Source organism: Lepisosteus oculatus, chromosome 2 (assembly GCF_040954835.1).
Source record: "Lepisosteus oculatus isolate fLepOcu1 chromosome 2, fLepOcu1.hap2, whole genome shotgun sequence".
In the NCBI taxonomy this organism is placed as follows: Eukaryota; Metazoa; Chordata; class Actinopteri; order Semionotiformes; family Lepisosteidae; genus Lepisosteus; species Lepisosteus oculatus.
The window spans coordinates 22,915,357-22,932,215 of NC_090697.1; the positions used below are offsets into that span (position 1 = coordinate 22,915,357).

The following is a 16,859-nucleotide window of genomic DNA, read 5'->3' on the forward strand; positions in this document are numbered from 1 at the left end:
CACTACAGTATGTGTCTATTGATCTGTTTTTGGACTAAACTTTAAACTTTCTGCTTACGTCTGTTTTTTCCTGTTTACAACTGTTTTTTGTGCAATATATGCTAGGAACTTGTGCAATATATTTTAATATTTATAATGTGCAATACAACTTTTTGTGTACTGTTCTGTTTTTTGTATATTCTGTACTGTGAGCAAGTCCACTTCCCAATGACTGTAATGACTGTACTGTACGTATTGTATTGTTGTATTATTTTGTTACACTGTGCTGTGTTGACTGTGCTACGGTGCTGCTGCACTACAATTTCCCTCACCGGATCAATAAAGTATCTATCTATGAGTTGCCATCGGAAGTTGTAAAATTACATCATAATATATAAATTAAGCAGTGGATATTAATGACTAAATGTAGGAGCTGCTCAATAAGGGGAGTTAAAAGAAAAGTTTACATTCACTTTAATTCATTCAAACTAGCAGCTTACTAACTCCTTCTGTAATTAAACAAACATGGCTAACTGACACAATTTCAAAACTATTTTGCTCCTGCTCTCAGTGTTCAGCATTACATTAGTTATTCTGATACATTACTGTACATCTGCTTCCAAAGGAAATTGTTCACATCTAATCTGCAATTCACATTTTCGTCCATAGCTTTTTGCATAAAAAGTGTTATATCAACTTGTCAGTGAAGCAGTAAAGCATACTGAACAAAACCTTGCATCCAACTGTATTCTTATTCAATGAAAGTATTTGCAGTTTTATGCAATATACCATTTACAACACTCATTCTGTCTTCCAGGTATTCATGTCAAAATTTTACTTAGATACTGATTTCTCCACATCTGCACCAATATTGTTGAAGAACAGATGCCATTTAAATAAGCCAAATAAAAAATCACTATGGATTTCAGATATCAATTACTCTTTTATGCAAATTAACAAATGCCAGATGATAATTCGTATTTTTGCTTAAAATGACTGTTTAGAAGACATGCTCTGGCTGTCTCTCCTTGGCATGCTGTATTCAGAGCCAGAAGAGTCCTCTGCACAAGATACAGTATTTTGTTTTTCAAATCAAGGGTTGTAGAAGCAAGCTATACAGTCATACTGGTAAATTGTTCCTAGAAACAACTGGATGAAATCAGTCGATTACCAAACAAGGAAGTGGTTTTCTTACACCAACCTTAAGTCTAAATATAAAATGTTATAAATGTACTCTGTATATCTCAACTGTAATCAGTTTCTTATAATTTCCAAACCATACATATCACAATGTTGGAATTAAGTTTTACCCACAGGGATGCTTGCAGACAGATTTATATCAATACCAGAAATGTAAATATTCACATCAATAAAAGCAATGCAGGAGCAACGCTTATTTGTAGCAAAAGCAAGTATTTACTTAGTCCCCAGTAACTCAAAATCGACTGGGAAGTACCAGAAATAGGACAAGGCAATCTGGAGAGAGAACGCTGAACCCATCAAGCTGTCAGTTCAATTGGTCTACATTAGCAAACAAGGATTCAAAATGCTACGGGAACAGCTTTCTAGTGTCAGAATTGGCAGACAAATTTTAATTTCATTATGAAATACAAGCACTGAATTTAGCAGTTAGGTGTGTAAGTGCCACTCCATAAATCTTACAGAGAATGTACTATATACTCTATTAGCTTCAGGTCAGCATTTATACCAACACAAACTCATTCATCACAAAAAGCATATCCTACAGTATGTCACGAACACTTCATAAAGCAGCTTTCCCATGTGACGGCTTCAAACTACCCCAGCTAATTCATTACCATACTTGCAGTTTACCACAGTGTAAAAGTACTGGCTTAATGTGCTATGGCTCATGGGAAACTGCTGTTAACGCGAGTCCTCTCTCGTTTGTGATCTCAGCTTGCCTAGTAAACGCAGAAAGCAAATTCCTGTCAGGGAAATAATGGACTGATTGATTTTCTGGACAGATGGAGCCTAGCAGCACAGCCAAAGCAACAAGAGTAACTGCATTATCTGTGGCAAGAACAAGCTGCATGCATCTATTGAAAAGCCATTTCTTTACTTAAAAAAGTATTTATATTGTATATCAGCAGTGCTATTCTCAGGTCTTAACTTTTGAGGTGCCGGCAGGTCATGTTTTAAGAACTATTAAGATCAATGACATTTATGGCATTACACATTATGTACTGCACCTGTACCACCACATGCCAAAAATACGTGAAGAGCAGCCTATACTGGTGGTTCTCAACCCTTGACCTGGTCCAGGACCCCTTTGCAATAATTGATTAATTTGTGGCTAATGGATAGGGGTGCTTTAAAAAAAAATAACCTTTTCTTCTGAATTTAGAAAACACAGAGGTCTACATTCATTGACTGTACGGCACACTTATCACGCTGTTTCTGTTGTCGAAACAGCTCTCAATTCAGGCCATGAAGACAACGGTCAAGAGGGTCTTATGCCAACGTCAGTCCCACCAATATAAGTTTCCTTTTGTTTTGCAGAGGTCCAGTTACGTCAAACACACCTGAAGAAGGGTATGCGTGAAACTCTGAATTTAATTCAGGGTTCATTCTTGTGCCAAATGCTTTAATCAGCCACTTTGCCCAGAAGTGATGTCATGCCTTATCAAGTAGGTAAACGGATATCTTTGCCATTCTCTACAAAGGACAATTCTGAAATAAGTTTCCAACCAAAAATAACAGCGACAGCACAGCGGCACAGTGTTTAGCATTGATGACTCACAGAGTTGGGGCCTTGGGTTCAATTCTAGACCTGGGGTGCTATCTGGAGATTGTATTTGTACCCCTACTTTGCATGGGTGTCCTCCGGGCACTCTGGTTTCCTCCCAAAAAAATACCAGAAGGTTAACTGGCTTGTGGGAAAATTGGCCATGGTGTGAGCACGTGCTTGTCCTCATTTGTGTCTGTGTGTGCCCTGCAATGGACTGGTGTCCGTCTAGGGTGTATCCTGCCTTGTGCCCGCCTTGGGCTTGCTTGGATAGGCATCAGCTCCCCTGCAATCCTGTATTAGATAAAAGTGGCTAGAAAATGGATGAACGGACAGAATTGACAGTATTTTTATTATCTAAAATGGCTCTGGACCATCGGTCTTTATTTTAACACCAGCCGTCTTGCATACAGATAGATAGATAAGACTTTATTGATCCCGAAAGGGAAATAGATGAAATATCAGAAATACAGAACAACCCACAAGAACTAAACAGCAGAACCTAGAACTACATGCTTTTGAAATTCTCAGTAACAGATGCAGGCAGCTGCGCTACACATTAATACACAAGTATTGCAGTGACTCAGAAAAGTTAGTGTTCCAGTAACATTGTGTCGACCATTTTTGAAAATGTTTTTTCTTACAGAAGAAATATTTCAGGAGAAATTGGTCACTGTATTTCCAGCAGGAAATCATGTCATAGGTAACAATTCAAAAGTGCTACAATGGAAACTTTAAGAATGTATTCAGCAGTACCGTGTGTATATGCTAAGTTGTGCTAAAATGCATTAAAGTTTCTAGAAATTTATAATAACATTTCAATACTTTTGTTCTCCACTAGAGACTTAAATGTCTCTTATTGTAAATGTACTTAAACTTAAACATGTACTTTGCTATAACTACATGTTAAATATCATAAAAAAGCCAGGACTCTTAATGCGTGTCTTACTTATCTTGGATATAGTCAGATCATCCAAGAGCAACTAAGGAAAAATTATTCACATTTACACAACTGCACACTGATTTGACAACCCTTATGTTGTTTTTAATTAGTGTAGACCACCTGGATGGTGAAGCAACACTAATTCTACAGCTAATTAATTTTAAAAAGCTATCATTGGAAGCTTTCCATTCAGAGCCTGTAACTAAGAAAATCAGTCCAAGGGGTGTTATAGCTAAGTGATGGCCTGTATTTTTGGGGGTGGATAACTACCTAACTAGCTATTAGTTTGCTTTCCAGGTCCTTAATGAAAACAGCAGAGGCACGGCAAATTTGGAAAAATGAAAATGGCACAAGACATGATCAATCTACAAATAATTATCACGCACCATGTTGCCACAATGATTAGCACAGCTGCTTCAGCAGCTCTTGGTTCCTGTCTGAAGTGCCTTCTGTGTGAAGTTTGAATGTTATCCCCGTGTTCACTTGGGAATTCTCCACATGCCTCTGGCATCCTCACACTTTTACAAAGACCTGCCAGATAGGTTAATTGGGTCCCTACATTGTCCCTGTGTGCCTGTATGTACATGCCCCTAAATTGACTGCATTTGGGGATTAATCCCATATTGAGCTAAAGGGAGAGGCTTTGGGTTGCTGTGATCACAGTTGATGACAACATGTTGCTCAGCAAACACTAGAGCCATAAAAAGAAGACAAATCATCACAGGATTGTGAGGAACGCACAGAACTACGAATCACAAATTTTGCCTACTTTTCATTAAACTCTAAAATGTAGAACAAGAAATTAATCTCAGAAACATTTTCTTATCTGATTAAGATTCTTATTTGGTCTTCTAATCAGTACAGCACAAATAACTTCACCAATATGAATATAAATATAAAGAATATAAAGAGGAGAGGAATGACTTTTGTATCTACCTCCGGGAACAGAGTTTTTCGCTTGTACTATACAATAATAATTTGCAGCCTCACTAAAATTCCTCACACTCATATGAGAATGTCTTCTCATATAACTGATGAAATCTTTGACATGATCCTGAGGACTACCAAAAGAGTAAACACCGAAAACTGGCTTTGATCCTATTTTTAAGACTACCTACTGTATGTAGAAATTGAACCTAAGATCACACTCTCTTATGTTATGAGCCGACATTTTAAAATATTTCCTGAGAATGCCTGTTGCATAACACACAGTTCTTAAAATATGAATTTAGGTTAAAAAAATGCAACGTCTAAGGTCACGTTAAAGTATTATCAGATAAATGTATGTGTGGGGAGCCTTGCTATTCCAAAGTGAACCATTTGACTCGTATTTTCAGAAAATGTACATTTTTACAGTTCTTTTCTAAAATCCGTATGATACATGTAATTAATGAAAATGAATAAGAAGTACAATTAGTAATTTGATATGATATATGATGTTCTTGAAGTAAAAGTTTATTTAGGCCAAAACACAACACACTTTTACAATCAATTTTACAATTTCAAAATTACAGTGTTATTCAACTCTGAATGATAGAAACTATAATGCTGGGATACCAACACAGCTCTAGTGTTTCTTTGAGGCAGGCCGTTACATTTTCTTGAAAAACCTTACACATCCAACTGTATAAATAGCATTGATATTTTAATATTTATCTTATATCAGACTCTTTGCAATTAAGAAATGAAGTAGCGGAAGACACCACATGGCTTGGAAAAAACCACCACAACATGTTAAATTATTTTTCATGCTTTTATTAAGAGGTGTGATTATGGATTGTGTCTCTCAACCCCTCCACTGTGAGTTCACACTTCAGCTTGGGAGACTCCTCTGTGTCACCAGGTGTAATACTAATAGGCACAGGAAATCTTTCATCCCCACTGCAATATCTGTTTCAAACAATGTATCGTAACTATCCTCTCCCTTACCTTGCTGTAACACTGTTGCATTGACTTCTTGGTTGGCAAAATTCTGTCATTGGGTTGTAATGTTGGGAGTGTGCGATAAAACAAATTTCCCCAAAGTGACAATAAAGTCTTAATTGAAAGTATTCAAGAAAAATTACTCCTGAAACAGAGAAGTAGACATTCACATTTAAAGGCAAAAATCTTTTTGGTTAGTCTAACTTGGACAGAAATACCAATAATGAGAGGTACTGAAGAATATGTCAGCATACACGTCTTCCTGGCTGTCGCTGTAAGTCCCAGAGGGTGAAATAAATTGCTATAAGGCAGAAAATAAATACAGTACTATTCTGGAAAAGAAAATTTAAGAGAGCCGTATATTAATGGTAAAGTGTTTTTATACACCTTCTCACATCAGAATGTTTTTTAAAAACTGGTGCTTTCAGATGTGTCGTTTTCAAAATTTACAAGGATTAAAACCCGACTTGTGTCTTCAGAGTCATGCATGTCCACTACATAAAGGTGCTAGAGAGGTAGAAATGTTCACTGCCTTCACAATGAATGGAATAATTTTCTGTCTAAAAATAAAAGGTTCTAGAAATCTAATGTGAGAAAATGAGGAAAACAGGTCCATTTTACTTCTACAAAAGCCAACATGAGCGATTAGGAGGCAAGTATCCAATATGACATTCATGTTACACAAAGGCAAAACTATTCTGCTGTTCAGATATTCTTTGTCCTCTGCAATATTAGGCCTATCAGAAGATTTACCAAAAGCAGTTATTATTTTAATGAACTTACTTGTGTCAGTGGTGTAGAACAACTGAATACGCGTTGCATGCCTTATTATCAGCCTACGTCTGTCACTGCCTTTTCCTTTAGGTTTAGTGTTTAAAGGTCTAACAAACACATTCTAGAATTATCTGTAAACACAGGCAATGCACCACTGGTTCAGATGACTGCACTACTGACAAATGGTTCATTTTTTTCAGATTCATTAAGGCCTTTGATTTTACAGTCATTTTATCCACAGTTCCATATCATCTTACTCCTGAAATTATGAAGAAAAGCAAATTGAATATAATTCAATGGGCTCTGGACACAGAATGAGACATGTTTCAATTTTTACTGTTCTCACTACCATTTTTCCAGTCGCAGTGAACACAATGAACCCATCTCAGAAAAGGCATTTCTTAAACCGCTGGTCTAAGTCGAGGTGACTCAATAAAACAACTATTTTTAGTTCAGGTCAGGACAATACCTCTCTATTGAAACGGCACCGGGACATACTTATTGAAAAACATAAATGGAAAACGGTAGGGCATCTTAGCCAGTATGATTCTAAAACCAGAAAAGGATTAAAAAATATATAACATGTTAACTAATACATACCAAAAGAAAAGGAAGCTTCAAATGAGATCCTATGTTCTCAGTACCACTACTGAATCTACAAATAACATGATCAAGGGTAACTTTTAATTTGTGCTTTCATTTTCTAATGAAAATACTCTCAGAAACAGCTGAAATTGGCATGCCCGCTTCAATGTCTCTGCTAAAATCAAGACCTGGTCCTATTTTGGTCATAACACCACATGTTTGCAGGCTGGGAAATTTGAAATCTTACACTACTAATCTACGCTCCAGGAACATTATGGATTGGCCTTCATTACTTGATTTTCTAACTTATTACAGAAGACCCCATATGAAATGGTAAATGTATTCTGAGGGAAGATCAGAAGCTTTGAAAAAGCTGGCAAAGGTATTGCTGTTATGTAAGTATTTCCTACACAGCTCTACCGACAGATCAATCGAACAGAGCTCTGGGCATCTACATTAACTGGAGCAGGATAAACAGCCTGTTGTCACACTACAGTGGACAAATCTGAAAATCATATTCTCGGCACCGCAGCAAGGAAGAGGCAGGGTGAAGGCTTGGAGGGTGGGGGGGCATCCGTCCTGACATGCCTCCCCCAAAGAGTTCAAGCAGAACTTCCCAGCAGACAGTATTGGGGAGCCCGCAGATGAAATGCAAATCAGGATTATTTTGGTCCAGGCCAGATTTCAAAGCAGGCCCTTTCCAAATATACTATTATTTTGATATGAACAGGTCTGGTCAAAACTCAGCTTAAAATGAGGAGTGAGTGTCTATCAGCAATAAACGAAATCAGTTTATTCATTGAGCATGGTTCTGAAACACTGTCTGAAGGGAGAGACTGAAAGAAAATTTGAGAGGTAAAAAATCATAAAAAATTGTACGCAGTTCATTTCCTTCCAACACTAACTCCTTTTCCTCACTTTACTCATTTTAACAAGGTACTCGCCCCAACTCTCCCACAGGCAAACGTTGGCTTAAATTGTTGTGGTGGAGCAGTTTCTACTCCACCCAAAAATACAGCAAACACTGAGACATGTCTCACGTCTTCCACAGAAGCAGCAAATGACAAATTGCTTAGTAACTGCAAGAAAAATGTCGCCTAAACCACTCCCTGCCTTCGTCAATTGGTCAGCCAGTAAAAACCTGTTAAAACGCTTGGGCACTGGAGAATCACTAACAAGACAAGAATCTTTTCCGAGCAGCAAACAAAAGGAAAACAGGAAATCAAACAGCTTCTTTATAAAGAACTAAAAATAAAGCAGATAACAACAAGAATCAGTGTCAGTGACAAACATAATGGTCTGCTGATTGCCCCAAAAAGTCAATCAGTAGTACATTAAAATGAAATACTAACAAGCCTCAAGTAAAAAGCTTTTCACTGCTACTTGTATTGTTTGTAGTTTGAGCACTTATATAGGACATCAAGAAAAGAATTATGGTGTTACTTAAGTACTGTACATATTGTGGTTGATACAGCATTAATTTAATCCTTGACATCTTTGAAAAGTCCACAGTTATTGCCTCTAATTTTAAGAAAATCACTTAGACACATCTTACAAATTGCAGTTTGGAATTACTCCATTTCTTGTCAAAATAATCTTAAATGAATGCAAATAGCTCTCTTCATTGATTTGCATTAAAATTTGATTAGATTCCAAGCAACGTGATACACAATTTCCTTTAGTGATCAGAAGATTAAACCTCAAAACCACTGAAATGTATTGAAATGAACCTGATTATCTGGTGAATCGTCAACAAGTAGTTTGTACAGTATATACAACAGTACTGCTGTTTTTTTGTTGTGAAAAGTAGAAATATTTGGAAAGGTTTAACAAATCTCTGCAGCAATCTTGCCATATTATCAGCTGTTCATAAATTCGTCCAATGGGCATAATTCCAATCACACTGCCAATGGGACGTAATACATCTTGTTAAAATCAAGTCACGTAGTCCAATTTTAACATTTAAAAAATATTTTGACATTACTTTTCAACTTGGCTGCATAACTTTTGCATTTTCTTTGGCAGGTTAGTACTGCTCTAATCCCAAAGCTCTTCTCCGTCTTGAGAAAACAACATAATATATTATGAAAATGTACTAAATATACCATAAGAAAAAGTACTCTGTTGAGAAATTTTAACCAACTAAATTGAACTTTATGGAGAATATATCTTTTTCTAAATAGTTATATAATTAGATTGGTTCCATCTATTCTAGAAGTCAGATTCTAGGACACAGCCTAGTCATTTTAGGAAAAGTCTGGAACAGTGGACATATAGACATGCAGCATGTTTGCATTTACAAATTACCCTGTAGAATGTTCTTTTTGGTTAAAAAAAGAAATGCATTACATTTAATTAAATTTGGGAATCCTGTCAAGTAAGAAACTATTTGCTATTACTGTTTAAGGATAGGTTACAGAAATACTATAAATAGGATACGGGTACACATTTACAAAGGTTGTGACCCTAATTCTCAAGATAAAGTAATTCTGTATGCCCACACATACAGTAACAGAATACATCCTCACCTGCACTATAGCATTTGTCTTAGGTTCCCCTTAAAGAGCAACTGCAGTCCCAATTTCTCAGACAGGTTATTAAATCTTGGTAACAAAATTAATTCATTGACGCTATAGAAAAAAACGCAGATTTCGAATTAAGCATAAAATGGTGAACTTAAGTCGCCATGTTGTCGCAAAACTTGCATTCAAGTTCCCATTAATTGAAACGTGATGCGGCCCTTCCTGCTCACTAGTCACTGTAATAACTAATATACTGCACAAGTGTTCCAGTGTGATCTGCATGCAAGTAAGTAGTATTTGTCGGCAAAACTGTCTCGAAATCAAAAGCAATATTTCTGGATTAAAAGAGATGTATTCACAAGCCAGCTTGTTTACAATGTAATATGGCAGCAACACGTCACGGGAGGTCTTGTTGCCTCATTCTGAATCGAATGCATGGAAATTTTGTCTATTTTGTGGTGCAAATTGGAGGATTTACAAGTTATTGTGTACATTTTACTTTTATTGTGGTTTGAAATGCACTCATCAATGCTGATTCTTTCTAACGCTGAAATATAAAACAATACCATTGCCTTTCCCCTTTAATTATATGAATCCAGAGCAATTGATTTAAAGCACAGAAAACACAAAATAATTTATGCATTTTTTGAAAAGCAAAATACAGTGTAAAACAACACATATAAAAGAAAAAATACATCTTCGTGAATTAAATGTAAATAATAATTATGTGCATCAAGGTGCTGAGGTCTATCCATTAGGTTCACTCAAGAAGATTTAATATTGAACAAATTGTATCCAAAGCAGTACTTACCGTCAATATGATTAGAATTTAGCTAGGAGCAACATTCAGACTCCTAAGTTATAATTAACATTAAAACAAAATGATCCAGGCCCACTACTCCATTACAAGTCCAACACAAAGACTTAAACATAAAAAAATCCAGCAATGAAAAAAGATTACTTGATAAATTACATCTTTCAGTTGACACAGACTAAATTACCAGGAATACATGCATACATAAAACATTTGGTATTTACATTGAGAACTCCTTGTTGCAAATTCTAATTTGAACACTCCACACCCATTTCACCTAAGCCTGTGAAAATAAATAACCATAGTGAGTGGAAAATCACACTCATGATCTTTACATCACCTTGATCTTTACATATTTAAAGTTATTTCCTGTGAATTACTGATTTTGCAAATCTTCATAAAACACCAGGCTTATGTCTCCCCTGAGCAATAAAGACGAGAAGAAAACACTTTTCTTATACGTTTGCACAGGTAATCGCTGAAAACTAACATTTCATCTTCTATGTGATACATCTTTTGTAACAGATTTCAAGTACACCACAAAACTAACGCGGTTTCAACATCTTTGTGCTCAGAAGAGTGACCAAACATAAAGCAGATGTAAGGGTCCTTATCCCAACCCCTGAGTCATCCCAGCCCTAAGTGAGGGAGCCAAAACACTGCAGGAATAGGTTTTTGCACATTTTTTCTTGTTCCACTTAAAAACAGGATAATTGTTTTGTCCTTTCCACTGTCTAAAATAGGATGCATCTCTTGGTAATGCCTAATAATTGGATTGGAAAGCTAATGAAGTGCAATTTAGTAGACGGGATGCTTCTCAATGAAAAGGATTTGAAAACGCAGAACGAGGGGTGAGGCGGACACAGTGGATGTTTCAGAACAAAAACAAGTCTTTCAGTGTTTAATGTATGTAAAAAGTTGGAAATTAAAATTTGGCATTTCACTACGAAGGCTAATTTTGTGTTTCATATACAGTACATGATTCATATACTTTACAGTGACTGCTCCACCTCACACAGTGGCTGTGTAAACCCCTTGCCCTGGCAATGTGCCTCTGTGGGTGGGTTTCTTCTGCTACGACATGACACATCACGTGTTCTATGAATAAGGGTTTGTTACCGAGACATCTGTGCAAAAGTAGCAGCTGCAAAATTTCCAAATATATTGGAATATAAAGGGAAAACTGCACATCAATCCATCCTTTAAAGTGATACGTCTACGGCACTGTTTTTATCATTGCATTGGTAACCAAAGGCAGGGGCAAAAAGAGAGATTTTATTGAATGGCATCTAAATAATAAAAGAAAGCAAGTTTACAGAGCACACGTACAAGCCAGTGGAAGAAAACTGAGCCGCTAGTGTCCACTAGTGTGTACAATGAAAGTTGACTTCTTTTGAGAAATGTAAATCTGTTGGGAGACTCCCCAAATCGCAGCTCTCAAACAATGATGGATAACACTACTGCCGTCAGCCCCACCTGAACAAAAATCACTTTTAATGTGAGGATCAATTATACTATTGTATCTTGGGCCACTTCTATTCATCGAGTTTCCAGTTCGTAAAAAAGACAAGTTTGATCCTGATTTTTGCACTGATTCATGTCACTTACTTGGATCATCAACTTTAAGGTATTCTGTAAGATCTCAATGCACTGTTCTGGGTTATTACATGGTGACTGAGGTTATAAAAGACGTATATTCTAGTTTAACACATCAGACAGCCACTTAAAAAGACACTTTCAGTTTTGGACTACATAACACCAGCTACAATGAAGGGGAATTGGCTGATGTCCTAAAATGAAGATTTTATTGAGGTGCTCACTAAGGAAAAAGGACAAAGTTCTGGTATTAACGCAGAAGAAACAGAAGTGTTTTCAGGCAGTGGATTAGATTAAATGTAAATAATAATTAGGTGCATGACAGCTGCTGAGGTCTACCCATTAAGTTCCCTCAAGAAGATTTAAGACTGAACAAACTGTATCCAAAGTAGTATCCACAGTCAATATTATTTGAATTCAGCTGAATACATCTTAATGGTTAATTCAAAGCTGAAAAGTATTTTAAAAAAGTCAAAAACAACATGGAATTACCTCTTCTTCTTCCTTTGCAGCTGGCATGCATGCCAAAGCAGCTGCTCTAACATACTGAAACTGCAGTGAAACCAATGGTTTTAACAATCTGTTCTCAAATTATTTTGTTACCATGTACTCGCCCAATTGAGAATTGCCAATTTAGTCTCTCTTGCCTTGGCTCACAACCATAGTTGTGACCAGAAGCACCACTTGCAGCAACCACACATGGAGGAGGGTGAGGACATACAGACCCAATCCTTCAGCCTCCCCACCTTTGAGCCACTCATCAGGCTGTGCAGATACATACACGACGATCAGTGCCAAATGGTAGAGAGGCACACCCCTCACCTACAGCACTGCAGGTCTGCATGTATCCAGGAAATCACAGAGGCCCCAGAAATAGAGAGAGCCAGTCCAACACTCTAGCCTGTAAGCTGACTGCTGCTATCGGCTGAACACTCCCACTTGCAGAATCCCAGTTACAGTGGGCTAGTGACTTGACTCAGGCTCCAACCACAAATTCTCAATCAAATCAATACAAGTCGACAGATCCAGCGATTGTCGTTACTTGTTGCACAAACTGGGTGAGTGTGCCCACTAATTCATCCATTACTGTGAATTTGGAGCTTGACTCCATCCCTGTCTAAGTCTTCTCTTCTCATTTGCTTGTGGCATCATAAATGAGAGAACCCATTCATGAGGAGTACTGAGAAAGCATAGAAGATACAGCCAATCATGGAGAGAGGTGCCACACGGATAAAACAAATCTAAAACATCAACAAGTGGGACAGCACTTGACTATGTTAAATCACCCCATGAAGATGGAGCAATGAGCTTAAAAAAGAAAATAAACATTCACAGTCTCAGAGAGTGATATTTCTAAGTACCATATAATATTTCAGAAGAAAAAACTATTTAACCAAACAGTTAAGGCACAAACTCAGCTTCCCTCTCCCGTGCTGTAAATACAAAGCCGAGAGAACATTGAGAGGCACAGTACAGGCTTTCCTAGAAATTTGTAACAAGGCAAAAATATCATAAAAGCCAGTATCACAGTGGTAGAAAATATTCCTTGAAGATGGCCAATTAAAAATCAAACAGAGCTGCCAAATGACCCATGGGAATAATTTCTTACAGCCTTTTCTTTATGAAGCAATGGATTATTAAATTACATTTCTAAGCAGAAGAAAAAAAATCAGCTGCCGTCGGAGACCAACCAAATTAGTATAGCAAAAAGAGTTTAGGACAGGCAAAGTTGTAAGAAAATTCTGTTCTCTGTGCCCTGGGTGTCAGAGCTTGGATGAAACAAATGCAAGGAGCTTATTAAGCATAGACTGCATGCTAATGACACATTACAGCAATTAACACTGTAAAAGGCCTTCATATCATTTGATATATTCATATATCCCTTGCTTAGTTCAATCCTTACATTTTGTTTAAAGGGTTTGGAACCCCTGCAGCTGTGTTCTTGTAAGAAAAGTGGGTGAGGTGAGATATTTTATCCTGATCGAACACTCAGATCTGGCTGAGGAGGGCTGAGCAAGCAGCACAGCAGTCTGCAAACTGCTTTTTTGTTTGATGGTTCAACAAGTTCCTAACCTCAGTGGGAAAGGTTGAACTTTTCTGGCGAAATGTTTCTTATTATTAAACTCTAACACGGCACTTTTCCCTCGCACAACTGAAATGCTAACAGGCGATGGTTGGCAATTCAAAAAAAGACGGTTTTATGAAAAGGCATCATCATCCTTTTGATTTAACTTAACGGAGCCTATGCTCAGCTGTAAGTAAAACTGTCAAAAAACACAAAAAAAAGTGTTCTTCAAAGGCAGATCTACAAAGATAAATGCAGTGAGCTACAGAGTTTTAACATGTCCATGCCACTTGAGGAACTGTTATGTACCAAATAAAGTAGGCAGTAGTTCAAGCAGACAGGATCCCTGGCAAATACAGTATTTCCAATTTTTACATGGAACAAGAATCCTGAAAGTATTTCCATTGGTTTGCTGTGTATGCAGAGTCTTAGGAGATGAAATTATTAGTGTGACTTTAGTCACACACACATTTTGCACCACAATACCACATTAAAGCAAAAACAAAAGAAAGTCTGGATGACTGCAGCAGACTGTTTCACTAGTCATTAAGCCAAGAACATGGGCTGAATGCTGGAGGCACTTCACACACATACAGTTACAGCTGAAATTATTAAACCTATGTCATTTGTACTTGCAATTTACTGTATATTTGATCCTACAGTACCATTACAACTACATATTTCAATGGCCTGAACGATTGACATGTCTACAGTATAGCATTCATCTTCACATAAGCAAGTTTACACTGCAGCATATTGGGAAAACGCAGTGTTAAGTCATGACTGAAAAAAGTGTTAAGACTAATGAGACATTGAATGCCATTTGGACCGTGGCGGCGGTCCAGAATCCAATTTAGGTCTCAGGATTTATAAAGCGAAGTTTGTGGGTTTAAATCCCGGTTAGGCACTGCTCTTGTATACTTTAACGAGGCACTTTACTCAGATTATTCCGGTAAAATGCACCGGTGCCTAAATGGGCACACATGGACGTCGCTTTAGAATAGACACATTTGCTGATACGTCATCATTGTAACTATAGGTGTAAATTACTAATAGTGATCAATTTCCTGGCAGCTGGCTGTGTAAGTGGACGACATCCATTTGCCATGTTTTTAAAAAGGCGTCAGCTACGCCTTTGAATGACTTATGTCTGACTCTTAACAACAGAAACATCAGTCTGCAGTACCAGAATGACTTAATATCCACCATTCACATGACAACGTTGCCACCGGCAGCCGTGACCGCTTCTTTCCAGTGCACTCGCTAGATCTAGCTTAGTGCCGTGGCGCTGCCACCGGTACAATCTTGCCATTCAACTTTCGCAGTACAAGCGCGATTCCACTTCACCTATACTTTACTTTCAGAGGGGCTGCCAACAGTCCCCGGACACAAGTGAAAGGCGCTTTAATGATCTCAAGATGTTCCGAATGGAATCCACAAAGCACAGCCAGTAGCTAGAACGGCGCAGATCACATTCGCTTTATCTGCCGTCGTCATTCAAAAAGTTTACCAGACAAAACAGGTTGTATGGACTGGTCTGCATGTTGCGCGCCGGCCTCAAGCTTAATTGGTGTTCATTTGATCCCGCTCAGCTGTCACAACAATGGGTTATACACTACTATACAGGCAAAGAGCTGACGGTGGTACTGGTGTGTGTTGAACAACCAACTTAGCGGTGTTCCGCAAGAACGAGGCAAGCAAAAGTTATCCTTTAGACCACGGAAGCAAAATAATGTAAAGAAAAAAATACACAAGTCACATGCATCATCAAAAGCAAATAATTTAAAAATAATATATATTATTTATTTTTAAATCCAACTCACAAATGTATTCGATACCAACTTGTCGTCTGTTGATAGCGTTGTTGTCAAGTTAGCGGATCCGATGCACAAGTGTCACAATATGACCTCTTCGCTCACTTTCTTCTTAGCTCACGAGTTCATTTCTTGCATTCGGCTTATTAAAACAAAACAAAAAGAGGAAACGTAGGATCTACAATCCTTCTGAAGAAACGAGCGATAATGATAAAGTACAAATGTGCAATGATATGTTGATGCTTTCTATTTCTTGTTTACTGTTCTGCTTCTTTTAAATGGGTAAAAGTTGCGATACAGGGGGAAAAGTCCTTAAGGTATTTTTTGTTTTTGCTTTTCAAAGAGGTTCAGCGAACATAATTTGTTAAACAGACAGTTCGATCTACTCTAGAAGCCAATTCCATTTCGAGAAGGAGCTGCAGCACAGATCGCCTCAATACAATGCAACTTGTTAATGGCGGCTTCCAAAACACAGATAGGGTGCGACGGTATCCACCCAAATTGGACTTCCTTTCAGTTTTCGATCGCAAAAAGTTATTCCGTGGCACCAGACTCAAATGATTTTACTAGACGAAATTATCTCCAATTTAGGAAATAAAAACAAACATTTAAAGAGGTTATCGTAATTGTATGAAATAGAACTCCCCTGTCGTGTTCACGTAGGATATTCCACCCCCCCCCTCCAGCTCCTCCGCCCTCACCCTTGCGCACCATCAACAAGCCCAGGCTGTCAGGAAGTAAGTGGTCTGTGTTTACTGCCGACTAGAAAAAAAAAACATCTTTGCATCTATAGCAAATTCTGAACGACTTCTTGTGCAGGCCTGAATTTTAAAACATCGAATTCAGTGCTTTTTAAAGTTATAATAAGCACTCTGTTGTACTCATTGCCACGTTGCTCCAAGTTCCCGGTCCTGACAAAATGTGAAGCAGACAGATGTTTTCGAGTTACTAACTTTGAACTCACCGGTTTATGACCGATGTGTCAAGGGCAAGAATAATCTATGTAGAATGGTGTAAAGTCCAAAAAATGATTCTTGAATTACTGATTACGAATGCATTATTCTATTAAACAATCCTATATACATATATATATTCCAG

The 16,859-nt window shown here is 37.6% G+C and overlaps 1 protein-coding gene across 1 annotated transcript in view; it reads right to left on the bottom strand.

The window, feature by feature from the left end:
• Nucleotides 1–16,289, bottom strand: part of LOC102688017 (hippocalcin-like protein 1) — a 63,079-nt gene extending 46,790 nt beyond the window's left edge. The window contains exon 1 of the mRNA XM_006626043.3: nt 15,771–16,289. The gene's annotated coding sequence lies outside the window, so the exon portion shown is untranslated. The remainder of the gene's footprint in view (nt 1–15,770) is intronic.
• Between the last annotated feature and the right edge of the window lie 570 nt (nt 16,290–16,859).